The sequence below is a fragment of the Megascapheus bottae genome, chromosome 15, assembly GCF_031878675.1.
Source record: "Megascapheus bottae isolate mThoBot1 chromosome 15, mThoBot2.hap1, whole genome shotgun sequence".
NCBI classification, from domain to species: Eukaryota; Metazoa; Chordata; class Mammalia; order Rodentia; family Geomyidae; genus Megascapheus; species Megascapheus bottae.
This window is the reverse complement of record NC_143523.1, coordinates 11,701,776-11,720,815: the sequence shown is the minus strand read 5'-3', so window position 1 is coordinate 11,720,815 and position 19,040 is coordinate 11,701,776. Positions and strand designations below refer to the sequence as shown.

The 19,040-nt window shown below is 42.3% G+C and overlaps 1 long non-coding RNA gene across 4 annotated transcripts; it reads left to right on the top strand.

Annotated features, from left to right (window-relative positions):
- Positions 1-3,150: 3,150 nt before the first annotated feature.
- LOC150053801 (uncharacterized) lies at positions 3,151-15,224 on the top strand. 4 transcript variants are annotated; one of them, XR_016537792.1, is made up of 4 exons: positions 3,151-3,232; positions 3,602-3,706; positions 5,670-5,788; positions 14,500-15,224. It is a non-coding gene; the product is annotated as an uncharacterized LOC150053801 (long non-coding RNA). The 4 variants fall into 4 exon arrangements; XR_016537791.1 differs by lacking the exon at positions 14,500-15,224 and adding an exon at positions 9,896-9,999; XR_016537793.1 differs by lacking the exon at positions 14,500-15,224 and adding an exon at positions 7,926-8,080.
- The last annotated feature ends 3,816 nt before the right edge of the window (positions 15,225-19,040 follow it).

The window sequence follows — 19,040 nt, the reverse complement described above, 5'->3', positions numbered from 1 at the left end:
GCTCAGGCCCTGAGCTCAAGCCCAGGACTGGCAAAAAAAAAAAAATTCTAAATCCAAAGCTCCCTTATGACTCAGCAATTCCACTCTTGGACATTGATCAAATAAAACATAAACATGTTCATTGCTACATTGTTTGCTGTAGCCAAGATATACAGTCAGCCCAGGTGCCCCTCAGTGGATGAATAGATCAAGAAAATGTGATATATAAATATATGAGATATATATTTGCATGTATATATGCAATGGAATTCTACTTGTCCATCAGAACAAATGATATTGTGCCATTTGTAAGGAAATGGAAAGGCTTGGAAAAGAATTATATTAAGCAAAGTAAGCCAGACCCAGAGAAACATAGATTGCATGTTTTCCCTCATTTTTAGTAACTAGAATGTGCCTATAAACACACTGGATGATAAAAGAAAACAATACATGGGGACATGATAAATTATGCCAGGCCTCTAGGCATTCACACAGAGTGAGACCAAAGGAGGATATTCTTAGGAGATGATCACAAAGGTGCAATCAATTGGTATCTGATCACATAAAATAGTATTTATAAAAATGAACTCCAGGAAATGGAAAAAGATTTTTTGTTACTGTTTTTGTTTTCTTTTCCTTTGGTCTTATTTTTGCCATTTATCTGTCTTTGAGATGGTAAGGAGGGGGGCTCACAGAAATGGTGGTTGAAAAGGTAAACAAATGCAGCCGTGATACTCACTAGAAACTATATAGAAAATGAACTATACAACTTGTGGGTGGGAACAGGAGAAAAAACTGAGAGTGAGGGAATGGGGTGACAGTATTCAAAAAGAAATGTATCTTTATCTGATCTGTGTAACTAACTCCTTTACAATAACAACAAATGTTTTAAAATGATCAAATCCCAAAGCATGTACAGCATACCAAATCAACTGTAAACACAGTGGTAATAACAAACATCTTAACTTCAATTTTACTACAGTACACTGAAAAAAGGGGAATTACTTATAAAAATGCATTGGTAGAATTTTTTCCTATCATTTCCAATTTCATCCTTTGCATTTAGCTTGATGACCCATTCTAAATGAATTTTTGTATCTTGTGTGAGGTACAGGTTGAAATCTTTTAATCCCTGTATGGCTATCAACTTATTCCAGCACCATTTGTTTAAATGATTATACTTTCTCCTTGAATTAGCTTGACACCCCTATCAGAATCAAATAGACCACAGACAGTATATTACTGGGCTCTAGCCTAAGTTAAAAGGTCCTCTCTTCTTCTCTCCTTCCCTTCTTTCTTCCTCTGCCTCCCTCCTCTTCCTCTCTTCTTCCTTCCTTTTCTTCTTTGTCCTTTTAAACAGGCTCTTGCACTTGGTTGTATATAGAATAGAGTTCAGATGTGGTGGTGCAATGCATAATTTTAGTTAGTTTCAAATCAGAGCTTGGGAAATGGGGTTTAAGGCCAGTGAAGGCAAAGTTAAGTGAGAGACCCCATCTGAAAAACAAACTCAAAAAATAGAAAACAGAAAGGCTACGTGTGTTCCTCATGTAGTAAGAGCACCTGCCTACCAAATGCAAGGACCCGAGTTCAATCCCCAATATTTGAAAAGATGACAGTGAGAATATATTTGTAATGCACATTTTTGCAAAAGAATGCTTCTTTTTTTAAACTGGTATTTATTAAAGCCTAACATGATCTGGACACTTGACTATGCAATTAGGAAAAAACAAACAAGAATCAAAGTGGCAAATAGAGCTCGCCTGGAATCAGAAGGGTCTTGGCAAGCTTTCTTCCCTAGCACTTTGCCAAACCTCAGCTCAAGGAGAAGCAAACCCCTGTGAAAACTTCAGCAAGTTTATCTCTGTAATCACCCAAGGGCAAGGATAAAAACCACGAAGTCCTGTTTTGACAGCCCCACCCACCACAGGCAGTGAAAACTTGAGACCTGCTTGTCAAAGCTGATGCTGACCAGAGGCCTGACAGCCTCCAGGACTTCTGATTCTTTGGTTTCATTTCCTCCTTGCCACCCTGGAAGATCCTGGTTTCCTTAGGCCTGGCTGTTACCATGATCCCTACCCACTGATTCTCTCTCTGAGGTCACCAGAAGTTCAACTGAACTCACCAAAAAATTACACATTTCCAAGTTTTCGAGTCCACAGAAGAGATCCTAGTTGTATTTCTTTACCTGGAACTTTTGACTCAATTCATCAGTGACAGAAATGCATGCTTATTTTCCAAGTGAAGAGGGAACAGAAGCTTTAAGTTCATATACCATCAGTCAAGCCATCTTCCCTGGAGGGTGTATAATGAATAAATTAGCCTTCTACAAATATATGTTGCAAACATTCCCATACCATTCAGAGCCATTATGATAATTCATCAACGCTTGTATGTAAATGCGACAATTGCATCAGAAAGAAAAGAAAAGGAATTACTCACATGGGGTAAATCCATGCCTTTAATTTGTTTCCTCAATACTCAGAGCTTACCTGCATCCTTGGTAAACAGGAACAGCATTCCTAGCCAACTCCCCACTTTCTGGACTTTGCGGGGGAGGCAAGCATAGGAGTGGTTTGGGAATACAATACACTGAAAATGATGTCTGATAGTTTCTACTAGATAATGCTTTGGTGATTAAAAAAAAAACAGAACACTTAAGCTGATAAGAGTCATATTTTTCCATCTGTATTTCCAACATATCGCCAGAGGATCTGGACAATAGATATGTTTCTGAGTAAATAGAATGCTAACTCGAGGAAATGGATCATAAGTTTAAGGCAACGAAGCTGTCTCTTCACCATCCAATAAGAAAGGTCACTAGACTAAGAGAGAAACAGAATGGTGGAAGATAGAAAATCATCGGAAAGATCAGTAAAGCTTTTCTGCGAAGATCCCATCTTCATCACATCACAGGGAGTATGCCCATGTCCCTGCCAAACTGCCCCTCGTTCTGGGGATCCAGCACAGCAACCGTGGCTCTGATCTCCCAGAAATCCATCAACTTGTCTCTCCAGGGCTTGGGCTTGAGTCAGTGCCTTGGGGAAGAATGGGGAAGCACTCATTTATTGGCCTTTTATATACTTTTAAAGAAAAAAATAGGAGTTGCTTAATCTTTCCTAGCAAGCCAAACTTTCCCTCAGCTCTGGAGCCTTTCCTTTAGGATGTGTGCTCTTTCTGGTGGACAAGGCCTGAGACTGACACAGAACAGGGTATGGGAAGGGCTCACTGTCACCGTGTGCCTCTGAAGGAGTGTGTAAGTGACAAGAAAAGTATCCTACCTCATTTCCATAGGACTTGACATTAAAGCCTTTGGAATGGCATACATTGAGATGGACCTAGCTAATAATGTTGGGTGGAAGAAATTGGTTAGGCAGACATGAGTTTAGTGGGTGATAAAAGCACAAGTTCTGCCATTCCTTCATTCTTCTGGTGGGAATGTTGATATAATTTGAATTTGGGATGTTCCCTCACAGGTTTCTTTCTTGGCTTGATGCTATTGGAAGATGCTGCAAACCTTTAGGGGGTGGGGCCTAGTGAGAGGATTTAGGTCATTGGTAAGGCATTACTTTGAGAGGATTATGGGATTTCCATCTCTTCTTCCTCTTGCTCTTTTGTATCTCAGCCAGGAAATGGACAGTTTACTCCAGTGTTCATCTGACGTGAAGTGCTACCACAGCACAGATCCCAAGCAACTGGCATGGACTGCTCTGCAAAGCCATGAGCCCAGGTATTTTACTGAAGTAATGGAAAGATGACTAATTCAACTGTTATTCACACACACACACACACACACACACACACACACACACGCACAATCTTGAGATTCTGAACCCTGATCTTTTCTCTAAGAAGTTGACAAAAGGATTAGATGACTTATTAAACAAAATTTAATAAATTCAGCACTGGTGCCAAGTGATGCTGATTGTGAATTACCTCTTGTAGTGCACATGCTGCTGTTAGAGAGTTGTGTTGATCAAATAAACAAATCACTTTTTCCTATAATAGTTCCTAGCCCTATGGTGGCTTAATTTCACTTGTTTATGCATTCATTTTTTAGAAGCAATAGGCCATAATACTATTTCTTGGGAAGTTAACTTCTGTCTTGGGTTTAACTGGCATCTGTGACTCTACTAAATTTTCTCAGACTTCCCTCCACCTCCTCTACCATACAGATTCTAAGCTTTATGTGATGTTTTATTTAATATGACATTCTAGATATTGGTCTTCAGTCCAATTGCAATTTCACATCAATTGCGGATGTCTATTTCTAAAGTTTGCATGCTACCTTGGCTCTTGAGGGGCTAATGGAACCACTCACCTACCCTGAGATGTTTTCCACAACAAAAAGATTTCGCTTTCCAAGGAAAAGTCATTTACTAGCCTCCTCAAGTGCCTTGGTACAGTAGAAATGTGTTAAAATACTATAGATATTTCCCCAAACTACAGGTCTACAAGCACTTTAAATCAGTGCTGGCATGCATCTCTAGCATTACCAAGAATATGGGGTTACTGAAGAATTATCTATGAAGTTTTGAGTTTCTCCTTTGCGAGATCTAGACCCTGCTTTGCCTCCCAAATCTTTGCAGAAAATGCAATTTGATCACAAATTTTATTGACCAATCTTCTTGAGGATAGTTGGGCCAAAACCAATGAAAGAAAAATGTAAACCCTGGTACTGGATATCTTTTAAGGTTAGCAGCCTATACAATCCTTTGCCAAATGATTGATTAATAAAAATAAGATAGCAATTTACATAGACTATGAATATGAAATGTCTGTGAATCTCATGTGTTAAATGTTTGGTTGCCAACCTAGATGTCCCTCAGTTGATGAGTGGATCAACAAGTTGTGGTATTTGTACACAATGGAATTCTATGCTGCTGTCAGAAAGAATGACATCACCCCATTTGTTAGGAAATGGAAAGACTTAGAAAAAATCATATTAAGTGAAGTAAGCCAGACTCAAAGGAACTTAGGCTCAATGGTTTCCCTCATTCGTCATAATCAGTAGAAACCTTGGGCTCTACTAGCAGAGATTTGCAATAGAGCAAAATCTTGATACATAAGGACATATAATGTGAAGCTAATTGAAAGGACCTCCAGGATAGTGAAACAAAAGCCATATAACGAATGATTATTGTCCTTAATGTACTACGTTGTCTCTCATCTCCTTTGCTGTCCCTTGGTTATCTCATATTGGTATAGTATCTCACTTTGTTATCTGATATATTGAATTTATTTGTATTTGGATATTTGAAATTTGATAGGGAAGGGGGGAAAACCAAGACGGGTGGGGGGGGGAGGGAAAAGGGTACCAAGACATGTGAAAGGGTATCAATGTATGTGAATTAATGCACCTTCTATCTGGCAAATATCATGTAACCCTTTTACTAATTACAATAAAAAAAAGAATTATTTCATTGTTTGCTTGTCAGTCTCTTTAATTATTAAGTTAAATCTTTTTCGTGTAATAATGACATTTTCAATATTTCTTCTGCTGTTTCTTTAATAAAATTTCCTATTTTTCTAAAAAAAAATAAATGTTTGGTTGCAGCTAGTGGGACATTACTTGTAAAGTTCTAGAAACCTTGGGAAGTAGGATTGGGCTAGGAGAAGTAGGTAACTAGAGGTATTTTGTCCCTGTTCTTACTGTTTATCAACTATAAGGTGAACTTTCCCCTCTCTTACAGGCTCCTAACAATTATGACACCACTCAAAGCACATGGGCCCAGCCAAGTGTGGCCTGAACTCTTGAAAACCACAAGCCAGGATAGAGGATATTTCCTTCTTCCATCACAGAAATGAAAAAGTAACTAATACAGTCTATTAATAATTGCTCTTAAGGCCAAATGAACAAAAAATGCTATAATTCTCTACAAAATGCTATCGGATGGGATTCAATTTCTTTCAGACTTCAGTTAGCCTTCCATTTTTTTACCACCTATCACTCTCTTCTTCATTGATTTATTGTGTATGTAACAAGTGTCCACTGAGTATCTTTTACCTTCCCCCTGTGTTCTGTATTGATTTGAGTTCTACTATCCTATCTTTTTATTTCAGACTTTCAGACAGGAGGAGTTTTTCCTTACTCCTTTCTATCCTGGCTTTCCAGATCATTGGATACTTTTCTGCTTTGTCCTCAGGTAACTCCTTCAGGTTTTGTATCTGTGTCAATGGAAGCCAGGAAAGCCTGAGATTGCTTGTTTGTGTTCTTCTGGACTTGAAACAGGGCAGATGCCCTGTGTCTATTCAGGTGAATCATTGGAATCCCACCGTCTCATCTCCTCTACCCCCAGCCATCTTTCCCTGATCTTCCTCGAAGCACTCTTCTGTTCAGAGGCTTCATAGTCATGATTCCCATGATCTGGAAAACTCTGCTCTGGTATTCTGCATAAGTCTAACCCTCACTGCCTTTATTTCTCTGCTTAGTGCCATCATCAGCAAGTTTTCCTGACAGCTGTGCCTGGCAGAGCCACTCCTCAACTCCACCTCAGTGTGCTATAGGCCAGCAGATTCCACAGTTCATTCTGTCAGTCCTGGAAAGTTCAAGTCCGAGTGAAGTTAGGCAACAAGTTTGATTCTGACATTTATCATTATGCCATGCCAGCCCTTCAAGAAGGACCCACAGCAAAGGCAAAGCTGTCCTGAGAAGCATGCATTTTTGCCCCTTAAATCTGAAACATTCATCCAACTCTGCAGGGAACAGCAGAGGTCAACTCTAAGCCAAACAGCTTATCTTCTCATAAAGGGTGGCAGACAGACCCAAACTAGATAATATGCGCAATGGTTAGTGTTTTTTTTAAAACGTGAAAACACAGTCACCTGCATGTCTTCTGACAAGTGACCTTTCTGTGACTCAGTTTTCTCACCTGCAAAATGAGACTCTTTGCTGTTGAGAAGAATGTTTTACGTCGTTACCACCGCCCTCCCTGCCAGCCCTTGAGAAGAGTTTAGTCAAGTCAGTGATGATTAAAGTACACAAGACATTCCAGGAAAGTTCTCTTTATGTGTTGGTGTTAGACAGGTCATAGAGACAATGAGTTTGATGCTGGTTTTTTTTTTTTCAAATTCTTCATTTATGAATTGGAGAATGTGGATGACAGGGCTAGCCTTTTCCTGAAAGATCAACAACAAGGGAGCAGGGATTTTAAAGACAGTTTGCAGGATGTCAGTCAGCTGGCTTAATAAGAAGCCTCAGTGCCATGAACTCCACTATAACCTTCATTCCAGCCCATCCTTGGGTGACCGCCAAATCCCAGGTTTCAGGTTGGGGGAATGGTCGGGTGTGCATTGGTTGGTACTGGTCCAACACAGATATAAGAAAAGTGGAGGGAGAAAATGGGGGGAAATGCCAGTGACAAAAAGCTTAATTGGATTTTTGAGCTGTTTGTGCTTAGGAAGTTTCTGCTGGGCTGTTTTAAACTATATGTCTGCTTTTAAAAAAATGTGTGTGTGTGTGTGTGTGTGTGTGTGTGTGTGTGTGTGTGTGTGTTTTAAGTATTTATTCAGACCAATGGAAAAGAGAGTTCATATCTAGTGTCTCCATATGACAGTCTCTGTTCTGGTTCCCAGGGTAAACACAAACATGCTTCCTACAACCTAGTTTGATAGAGTTGACTCAAACCTGGAAACACACCTACGACTTCTGGCCTAGCGGCTTTCTTGTGTGCAACTCAGAAACTTGACTTGCTCTAGCTAGTCCAGAGCAGAACTAACATGAAGCCTGAAGTCAGCCGATCCCACAGAATGTGTGCCTCTGTCTGCACTCTGAATATTTTTCTCATTATCTAAGTTTAGTTTCATTAATTTTCATAATAGTTGTTAAATGGGAGTGGAGTTTGTTTACTCTTGCCTATCATTAGGATGCTAAAAGTAATTTTCCTTTGGCAATTCCAAATATTCTTCAAAGACTAATTTGACCTTGAGAAGAAGTGTCTTTCTCCTAGGTAATTTGACAGATGTGAAAAATCACCTCTGCGCCTCTTAACTGGCGCTCTCTTTGGGAAAAGCTGAGGAAAACTGAGAAATGATGTGTAGACTGTCTTCAATCATATTTTTCTCCTAAGACACATCTGCTCTTGAAATGACGGAGCCTGCTGGAAAAGATCAAGTTTGAAAAAAGGAAAAGGCAAAAAGAGCTTTATTTCCCTGATCAAGTTAGGATGTAATAGTCAGATGTCCTGTTATCATGCTACCATCCAACATTAAATTTCTTCCTTACTGGAAATTTAAATAAAAAAGGAACACAATTGCTTACCCATTCTTTTGATAGATAGCCCTTCCCCCCGCCCTTGCTTGAGGAGCAGGGCTGGCAAAAGGGAAGCAAAAGAAGATACTTCGTAACCCTTGGTGGGCTTGGCTTAGCTGTCTGGACTTGGACTTCATCATAAATTTCCATAGTTCAGGGAATTTGATGATGAATGAGCACTGAGTGAGACAAAGCTTAGGAAAGGACAATATTTGCAACAGTGAAGGGCCCAGAAGTTCAAATCTAAGTTCTTCCTGTGCCTGCTATAAGCTGTTTTCTGTATTTCTTTAAAACAGGCTGAACTCCAGGAGTACTGGAGACTAAACAGAGTTTGAGCCTCTGCATGTCAAGCATCCATGCCAGTATAGTTCCTTCTGGTCTCTGTGAGCTGAGTTTCTGGATCAGAAAGAACAAGATTCTTAGAAGCATGGCTTGTGATACTTTTAAGGCATCCATGTCAAAGACATGCATATTGTTTAGCTTTTGCCTTTTCCATTTTTGCCACAAAAAGTCTGGATTGTAATTGTGTAGCTGACATGTTAACAGACCAGAGAATGTTAACTTGGGTTGTTTTTAAACTCGGCAGAGATCACAGATGTATCTGAGTTCAATCTGAGTATTAAACACATCACATGAAATCCTTCTCTAGTGAAAAGAGCCAGGCAGGGTTCTGTCCTCTCTTCCTGGGAAGTGATGAGGATTCGTATCCTGGTCCCTGTACCTCCAGCCATCTTCCTGTCTCCTGCCAAATCTGACATGTTCATTTACTTACTGGGAGAATGCGCATTCACTTTAGGGGGCTGGTTTTTGTTTCTTCATTTTTATTAGAAGTAAGACTACCTTTGAAATTGCATATAGATGTGCCAATGATATTTTAATAGTACACCAGAAAGTAACTAGATTGTGATTAAAATAAAATGCACATCTATCACACCTTGATTGATCTTATCTGTCACCCTTTGGGACCCAAAGCCACCTTAATAGTCTGATGGAAAAGTGAATTTCTAAGGAAGGAACATTTGCCTAGAGACAGAATCATGATGCAAGACCTCTACAAAACTGTACCACTAGGCTCCTTGGTCTTGCTGTACTGTTTTTCTTGAGTCCAGGGATGCAGAAGGTCCATTTTCTGTCAGTGACAAAAGTGTGTCTCAGACAGCTGTCACTGAACAATTAATCTTCAAAATGAGAGCTCAGTTATGAAACATGTGTTCTCATGAGCAAGACTCAATTCTCATCATCCAGAGCTGTTATTAGACACGTCATATATATTTTCCATTCATAATCATTTCCTCTTAATGCCATCTCAGTCACAATGATGTATGCTGTAACTGTTGACTCCTCACAGTTAGAATTGTTAACATATTGCAAAAATCTGCACAAAATCGTTCTTTCCAAGCTGACTTTTGTTGTTAAAATTAGAAAGACCAATATGAGTTTGAACAGCATGAATAGGAAAAGGAGATGATCAATTCTTTTGCTTGCAAATGCATATTGCCTCTCTGGAGCCAGAATTTTTTTCTTTCATATCTTATGTCTTCTGGTGCTTATTATAATAAAGACAATAAAGTAGAAGAAGAGGGGAGGGGTTGAGGCTAAGAGGAAAATAATACAATATTTTAGCATAAAGTGATTTTGATTTTAATATTTTTCTACTTGTATTAACAGGCTGAGTCATGAGAAACTCGACACAGCTAAAACACATTTGGCTTTTCAAAAGATTTCCAAGTGAATTTTGGATTCTAATATCTGCTGATTTGCTGCTCATTCAAGGAGAGAGAAAAATGGTTGAAAATTAAAAGGAAACCCTAGGCAATAAGCATACTTTTTCAAAATTCATACCTAAAATGAAACAGATATCCATTGAACTGACAACAACCAAGGCCATTTGTTCAGTTCTCAAACTTGGCAAGCATATCTGTCAAGAGACCAATGGCTCCTTTGGTTTTTAATATCAATTAGGTGGTCTGCTTTAACAGTCATAACTGAGTGAAGAATACTTTCCTGCTCCATTAAGAAAATAACCAATTTCCGTTCTTTCTCCCAGCCCCTTTGAGATGTTCAGTGTTTTCCTGGCTTGAATTGGTTTTCTTTCTGCTACTGTTCCATGGGTGTTTTGTTTTTAAGGAACTATTAGGGAACCAGCCCAGTCACTTACAAAGTTTAGAAGCCAGTATGCTTCTAGTCCTTTATTTGGGGAGGGCATTCTGTGACTCACAAGTTTACCATGAATATTCCAGAACCCCAAATGCCCTACGCTTACTCTGATAAGAACAGCAAAACCCACTTCTCATCAGGGGCACCACTGCCTGAGAGACAGCACCTGGTCCCGAGGCCCTGTTGGGGTGACTCCTGCAGAACAGATGGCTGCCTTTGAATGGTAGGCAGAGATCTGTTACAGATCCACAAAGAGCTGCTGTCTGTCCTGCGTGCCTCAAAGGGACATTTTAAAACGGAGCATTTTACCCAGAACAAGCACTAATGAGAACTGGAATATTACAGGAAGGGAGGACATTCCCATATGCATGCACATAATATGAAAAATTAATAGCATCCCAAATTCGACCACCCGAGCAGAAAACAAGCCTCCTAGACTAAGTAGGGAGTGGAGGAGACGTTTTTAATTAAAAATCAACTCTCCATCCAGATTCATTTTAATGCGTTGAGCCTTTAAAAAATAATAAAACAAAAAATTTAGTTTCACGAAGGGTATTTTGCAAAGATAACATAAGGTTCTGCTTAACACCCATGTATCCATTAGTATTTATTCCATCCAAGTCTGGCTTTGGGTTCTGGTGCCACCCATAGCTCAGTGACACTCATCCACTGGAAGGCATCATTTCCAAGTATGCATGGTGTCTGAAGGATACCTACTAGCCAGGTTAGAATAACCTGATTCTGAGCATTTGTTTCTGTCTTTCATCAGAACTCCCTGAAGTTCTGCGTGTTGGGGAGTTAGAGTAATGGAGGTCTAGAACTGTCTTGAAGGAGCCCTGCTTGGGCCCCTCAGTGGAGTATTGGTCAGAAGATTTTCACACAGTTTTGCTTGATGCTCTACTATTTCAATGGTTAAATGTATTTCAGATAAGTCAGAGGATGGGTTTTTAAATATGCACAACAACAGAGCAGGAAGTCCATATGGCATGGGATAAAGACACTTACACTTCTGAAAACTTAAAAGGCTGTCATCCGCTGAGCTTGCCTGTAATAGCCACTCTCAAACATAATTGCCACCCCTGTGTCCTTGATGAAAAGTGCATCACACTGTCCAGGAAATTGGCTTAAACTGCAACAAGAAAGATTTAGATTAGTTGCTGCAGAACTTCCTGCTTGTGTAATTCAAACTTAGGAGAGTGAGGGGCTCGGGAATGCCCAGAGACTGAGCTTGTGTATCTTCAGACTGCTGTGGCTTCTTCTTCCTGAGCACTGAATGTCTCCTTGTGTACACTCCTGCATTGTGGATCATTTAGGGAATAGAATTTTAAGACGCTTGGCTGGTTTCCTCCTTTGCCATGTGTGCATTTCTGAAGCATTGTGGTGGGGGTGGTGAAGGGGTGACACGGGCCTGCACAAGGAGACTGGGCACTGTTCTGAGCATTAGATGCTCCAAAGAGGCAAGCCCTGGGCAGGGTAGCTCCCACACTCACCACAGGTACACATGTCCAGCAAGTTCCAAGAGAGAAAGCCTGGCAATCTAGGAAAAGATTCCACCCACAGATTAAGACACCACCAAAGGCATGGGGGCAGGGACCAAGGAGCTGCCAGGGCCTGGGAAGGGGGATGAAGGGGCAGATGGGATTCAGATCTCACATGCTTGCAGAGCTGGGACCCTGGGAGATTGGAGCAGCCAAAGGGAAGATGTTCACAGCTGAGTATGGTGGGCTGGGCCCTAGCAGGCAGGCCCAGGGACTGGGAACGCCCGGAAAGCTGCAGTTTGCCTCAGTGGGTAAAAACATTTGATTCTTCAGTGCTTCTGAAATCCTTTGAAACTCCGGAGGTTACAAACAACTCCTGATCAACACAGCTAGTTCTGTACACAGTCAAATCACCATGAAACCAATTGTGGGGTTCCCTCAACAGAGGGGCAGGCAGAGCAAGTGCAGGTGACCTGTGTGGATGCCTCAGGGGCCATGTCTGGTGCCTTCTGAGCCCAGAGCTCTTTCATGTGGCTGGAGCTGGCTGAGGTGGGGGGTGGGGGGCGGGGAGCAGGGTCTGTGGCAGGAGGGAGCCCAGCATTTGCACTTGGAATTATGGAGCAGTCACAGAGGCTCCACCCCCGTCCTGTGAGCCCCAGGCCACACTGTCTTTTAGCTGTCCCTTGAACCCCACTCAGGTCTTCCAGAATGATGGACATTGGGGCGGCTATGGGCCCAAGCAATGACTACAGAAAAGCCCAGGCTGCCTCTGGCTAGCCAGCCACAGGCTCACAGAGCCACTCCTGGGGTCCCTGTGTAGTCCTGGTGTCCCTCAGTGAGCCATGGAAAATGCCCTTGAGCTGTTTAAAATTCACTCCTGCCACAAGAGGCCTCCGTATTAGAGAGACCTGTAAGCACTGCTTTCTGTGGATTCTGGGTTATTTTGCCTATTTGGGGGTAATAATTTTCATTATGCTTTGTGGTCCTTTTTAATAAAAATGACATTCCCCTTATTTTTTAAAGGTTGAAATCTCAGGCTAATGTATGACCCACAGTCTCCTTGGAGAGTTATAAAAATTAGATTATATAACCTCACATTTCCCACTAATGAACATGGCGATGCTCGGGCCCAATGAGAAGGAGACAAGCAATGGGGATTTATGCTTTAATAATCCTGCTTAGATTGGTGCCCGTGGCTGCGGGCAGCGGGCCTCCGATGGGTACAGCAGGCACTGCAGCTTTCCTGGCCAGCAGGGCAATATTTTTTTATGGCAGTAAATCTCTCTCGGGTGAGGGCTGCGTACAGTGTACCAGGGGACGGCTGTGGCAGTGGCTTAGTATATGAGATCACTCTGAAAATAACACTATTCTCATCAGCTAGAAAAATACCACCTGGTACCGATTTACTCTTCTGGGCCCTAGTGTGTGCATGCTGTTCTGGCATCTACTGGTACCAGGCCTGGTGCCCTTGCCAAAAAAATGCATTTTCCTCCCCACCCCCTGCCCACCACCCGCCCACGAATTCAGTCTTTAAAATCCCTACAAGTTAGCGCTGTGGATCTTCTGTTGTATGTCTGTGACTTGCTGGAGGAGGGGAACCCCATTTTCATTTCAGTATCCCCAGCAGCTGTGTTTCAGAGCAGCTCAGTGCTTGTTGATATACAGAGACTGATAGCCCTGTGTTGCGCTTCTTCTTCTTCTTTTTTTTTTTAAACTGTCAATCTGTCTGGACCATAGTACTGAATATTTGATCAAGCATTGTTCTAGATGCTTCTTTGTTATTGTCGGTCAGGTTTCTTTGAAGAGATTTACATTTAAATTGGGGAACTTTGAGTAAAGCAGATTAGCCATCATCTTGTGAGGCAGGCTGCAGCCAATCAATGGAGATCTTTAATGAAATGAATGAATGAATAAACTGTCTTCCCCAAGTAAGAAGGAAGCCTGCCAGCAGTCAGCTTCAGACTGGAACCTCCCTCAGTGCCAGCCTTCCTGAGAAGGAACCAGTGTTTCCTGTGTCCCTGGTCATTGATCCTGCCCTCAGTTGCCAGTGACAGCAGCTCCTACTGAGGGTAATGGGCTATCCTCCGTACTATACCGAGCATGTCACCTCCTCTGTACCACCTGCTCCTTACCACAGCCCAGGAGGTTCAGGCTGACTGCTGTCTTCAAATCCTTTCTGTAGATGAGAAAGCCAGCAGCTGAGAAGTGACTTGTCCACTGTCACTCAGCACACATCTATCTGTGAGCTAAGACTTCAGTCCAGCCTGTCAGACTCCAGTGAGTGGGGAACTAGCAGGTTTGGGGGGGGGGTTGGTTTGGGGTATCTTGGTGTCTGGATGTTGGTAGAGCTACAAAGGAGTGGAGTCCTACCAGCTGGCTACCCAAGCACTTGGATTCTGAGGAAGCTGGAGGTTGAGGGTGGCGCCCAGTGTGGGCGGGCTCACCCCTCCCTCCCTCTCCCGTCACAGTAGACGCTGTTGGCTGAAGAAGAGTTAGGAGCCTGGCTGGTCCCTCCACCCTCTCATAAGAGCTCATTCCTGTGTACCCCAACTCCATAGTCCCTTCACACCCCACCCACTGTTGCATTGTTTTGTGACAAGGTCACAAGTTCCTTTCTACTCTGATTCCTCTTTGTAGCTGTTTTGATTGGACTGTGGCACCCCTGAGAGGAGAGGCCAGTGGCAGCAGATGGCACTTGAGAGGAACACCTGCGCAGAACGAGTCTCCTCCTCTCCTCCTGCTGATCGTCGGGAGCCGCACATTTCCATTCCGCTAATTGCAGAAAAATGTCTCAGATATGTGGCTGGCAGCGGCCTCTGCTTAGCACACCTGGCAGGACCTTGGCTTGGGGCTTGATCTGTGCTCAGGGGTTGGGGTGAGGTGAGATGCTCTGGTACATGGAGAAAGCAGGGGTCACATGTCTATCACTCCTCTCTGCATGTGTGTGGGGTACTTCTTAACGTGTGAGCTGTCTTAGGTTCCTGGGCAGCCATGGCTGAATTATTAAGGCCAGTTTCATCCACAATCCTCATGTCTAATGCTTCATTACTTCCCACAATGAGAAGGCAAGGTCCATCTCAACAGGGCCCCCTCTTACAGGATGGTCAGTTGTTTCCTGAAGTGGACGACATGGCTGAACTCTCCATCCCCCTCTGCTCGTGGCACTATCAGGAGAAGAAGCCCATGGCTCTTCAGTTGGTTATCCACTGGCAGCCCCTTGAGACTGTGGTCCAGAAGTTACCTCCCTCATGAGTCTCAGCCCAAGTCCGGACAACCCACAGAAGAGGTTAAGCAAACCCTGTTCTTACCTCCCTAAAAGCGAAGAAAGTCCTGGCGCAGAAGTTACAGTTTGGGCTTTATCCTAGAGGCCACCACTGGACTCAGATGCTCTGCCCCAACCTCACTGGTTGCCTTATTAACACACCAGGGACATCCTTGAGCCTTGGCACAAGGTATTCTTCTGCTGTGGGATATCTCCCTCCGGATTTCTTTGTCATTAATGTCCTCTCAGGGAAACAAACTAGCTCGCCAATTTCTCTGTCAGTGTACCATGATTTAGTAATATTCCACATAGCACTTATCACTTCCTTATTTCTCTTGTTTTGTGTATTACTGTAGCAATTGGGTTGTATCCATATTGACTTTATTGGAATGTCAATTCTAAACCTGTCTTGTTCATCAGAGTATTCCCGAGGTCCAGAACTTGATGAGCAGAGGAGCTGCACAATAAATACTGGTTGGTTGGATGGCTGAATGGACAGAAAGTGACAGTCTCTTGATAGTTTTATTTTAATCAGGCACAGGAAAAACAAGTGGAGGTTTTCTCTTTTAAAAAAATCATCCTGGGGGACGGGAGTTTGGCCTAGTGGTAGAGTGCTTGCCTAGCATGCACAAAGATCCGGGTTTGATTCCTCGGTACCACATACATAGAAAAAAGCCAGAAGTGGTGCTGTGGCTCAAGTGGTAGAGCTCTAGCCTTGAGAAAAGTCCAAGGACAGTGCTCAGGTCCTGAGTACAAGCCCAGGACTGGCAAAAACAAAAACAAAAAAACCCCAACATTCTGATTTCAATACTGGGATCAGATAAACTCAAGTCCCATGACTATTCCTAGGAATTTATTTGGGTTCAAAAATCTCTCACCAGAACAATGTAAAAATATATGCCACACACCAGTGGTAAAACCTGCAGTCCTTATGCCTGTGATAGGGAGGGTAGTAGTTCCAGCCCAGCCCTGAAAAGAAACTCCATCTCAAACATTAGCTGGACATACGGGCACATGGGAAATCACAGAGCGGGAATGTACCAGGTAAGGAAATGAGACCTCATCGCAAAACTACCCAGCGCAAGCTGGGCATCTGTGGCTGCCTATAAACCCTAGCTGCTTAGGAGGCTAAGAACAGGATGCTCATTCAGCCCAGGGAGAAAAGAACACAAGACTCAACTCATAGCTGGTCATGGGGGAAAGTGCCTGGCACCCCTATATAAGAAGCTGAGCAAGGGAAGATGGAGATTCTAGGTCAGCCACAGCAGAAAAGCCTGTGAGACTCCATCTCCAAAGGAAGGAAGCTAGAAATCATGGCATATGCCTATGACTCAAGTGCGGCTTCCTGGTATTGTATCAGCATATCCAGCTTGAGGCCCTGAGTTTAGATCCCAGTGCCGCAAACAACAACAACAACAACAAACAAATAAATACAATGCAAAAGGGGCTGGAGGCATGACTCAACAGTAGAGCACCAGCCTAGGATATATAAAGCACTGAATTAAAGCCTCTATACCATTAAAATACTTTTTAAAAATATTATTCCATTTGCCAGAAGTCTCAGTGTTATCAACATGGCTCCTCTTTTATTATAACAGAACTCCACATAAAAGAGGGCTCAGATTATTTTGCCTTGGAAACAAGTGCTTTACCAAGATTGCCGCAAAAGAAAGCTCCATGTAATTGTTAAGGGAAGGCCACTCTCCATTTTCTTCCCACCACCTTCAGATTTTAAAACAGATGAGAAACATTTCTTTCTCTCTCCTTTTAATCCTCACACAGCTCATTGGGAGGATAAGAATTGGGAAGGAATGGACCAAATTCCTTCATACCTTATTGCTGCACAGTTCCTAGTAAAGAAACAATTGTGCTCAGGGAAGATTCTAGCATCATCTCTGGCCCATCACTTATGAAAGCCCTAAGTGAAACAGCAGCTCCTTATGTTAAACTTGATTTCATGTCATTTTCCTAAATAACAGCATCCATATCAACAAAATAAACCCAACAACCATATCTATATAGATAAAGCAAAAATCAGGAGCAGCCATTGGGATGTCATTAGAATCTAAATCTTCTCAGGTATTTCTCATCTCCTCAAAAAACTCAGGTAAAGTGATCCACCGTGCTAAGGCTGGGTTTTGTGGTCAGGTCTATCATATATGACCATTCTGTATGTTATCTCTCATCTCTTTTGCTGTCCCTTGGTTTTTTTCATATTTTTACAGTATTTTACCTTGTTATCTGATGTATTGTATATATGCTTATTTGGTTATTTGAAATAGGGTAGGGAAGGTGGGGAACAAGACGAGGGGTGGGGGTGGGGGGAGGGAAATGGGGACCATGACATGAGAAAGGGTATCAGTGTATGTGAAGTAATGCACCTTCTATCTGGTGAATATAATGTAAGCCTTCTATTAATTACAATAAAAATATATGAAAAAAGAACATTCTGGGACCGAGTTAGCTGACATAAATGTGTCTGGGTTATATTGACCCAGCCCTTGAAAAATACCGGGGAAGCTTGTTCCTAGCTTTACAAAACAAACTCTACTTGTTTGCTTTAGGACTGGTGGGAGCCAAGCAATGGGGCTTTTTAGTGCGTAATTTGTCAGAAAACAAAGGCTGTAGAAATGCCCAGATTTCTAGTTCCTCAGGCTTATCAAGGACTGCAGCCTCCTGTAGTTCTTTCTACCATAAGGTTTCCAACTTCACAGGTATGGGCCCACTTGACGGTCTCATTTTTTCAACCAAGGTAATTTCCTCCTCGCCCTCCTCCTCCTCCTCCTCCTCCTCCTCCTCCTCCTCCTCCTCCTCCTCCTCCTCCTCCTTTACTTCATCCTCCTCCTCCTCCTCCTGCTTTTCCTCCTGCTCTTCCTCCTCCTCCTTTTCCTCCTGCTCCTCCTCCTCCTACTTTTCGTCTTCCTCCTTTCCCTCCTGCTCTTCTTCCTCATCCTCCTTTCCCTCCTTTTCCTCCTGCTCTTCCTCCTCCTCCTCCTCCTTTTCCTCCTGCTCTTCCTCTTCCTCCTCCTCCTTCTCCTGCTACTCCTCCTCCTCTTCTCGTAAACTATGTCACACTTTCAGAAGAGACTGTAAATGTGTATTACAGGTTAAGGTTGACATTTTTCTGAGTGCTACCATTCACCTTGAGAAACCCATTTGTGTCTTCATGCATCTCTCTCTGCCTGGCCACACTCCTTCTTCATAGCCACAGGTAACCTTCTTAATCCTGACTCTATCAATGAGATCAGTGGAATCCTGATGTATATGTTATTTGGGGAAATAAATGATAACTGAAACAATAAATTCTTCCAATTGGAAGTGCTTTCAAGATTCCTATAAGTGAGGGCTGGGACCTGGCTTAAGTGGTGAAACACTGGCCCAGCAAGCAAAGGCCCTGAGTTTAATACCTCATACCACCATTAAGAAAAGATCTATGCAGATATGTGTGTAATTTTCCATTGCCTGAATATGCTACAATTATATTTTTTTCATTCTGTTGCTGAGGGGGCATTTAGGTTATTCCCATTTGTGAACTTTTGTTTTATCTTGTTACTGTGAACAATGCTGTGGTAAACATGCTTTCCTGTGTGTCTAGACACACCTGCAGGAGAGTGTCTCTACTGTATCAAAACCAACTAGAAATGTTGGATGTTGGGCATCACTGTGGAAAGCCACCTTGTAATTATAAATTCCCTGGATGTCAGTCAAAAAAAACCCCTGCATAAACATAAGATTAAGTTTAGTGATATATTTTCATGAAAGCCAATAAATCCAAACCATTTATGACCTTAACAGACAGTTAAAATAAAAAATACTAATGAAATAATTTACATTTTCTTTTCCCATATGATGTCTTCGATATTCAGTGAGTAATTTACATTTACAGCACGGGACAATTTGTACTCTCATATTTCCA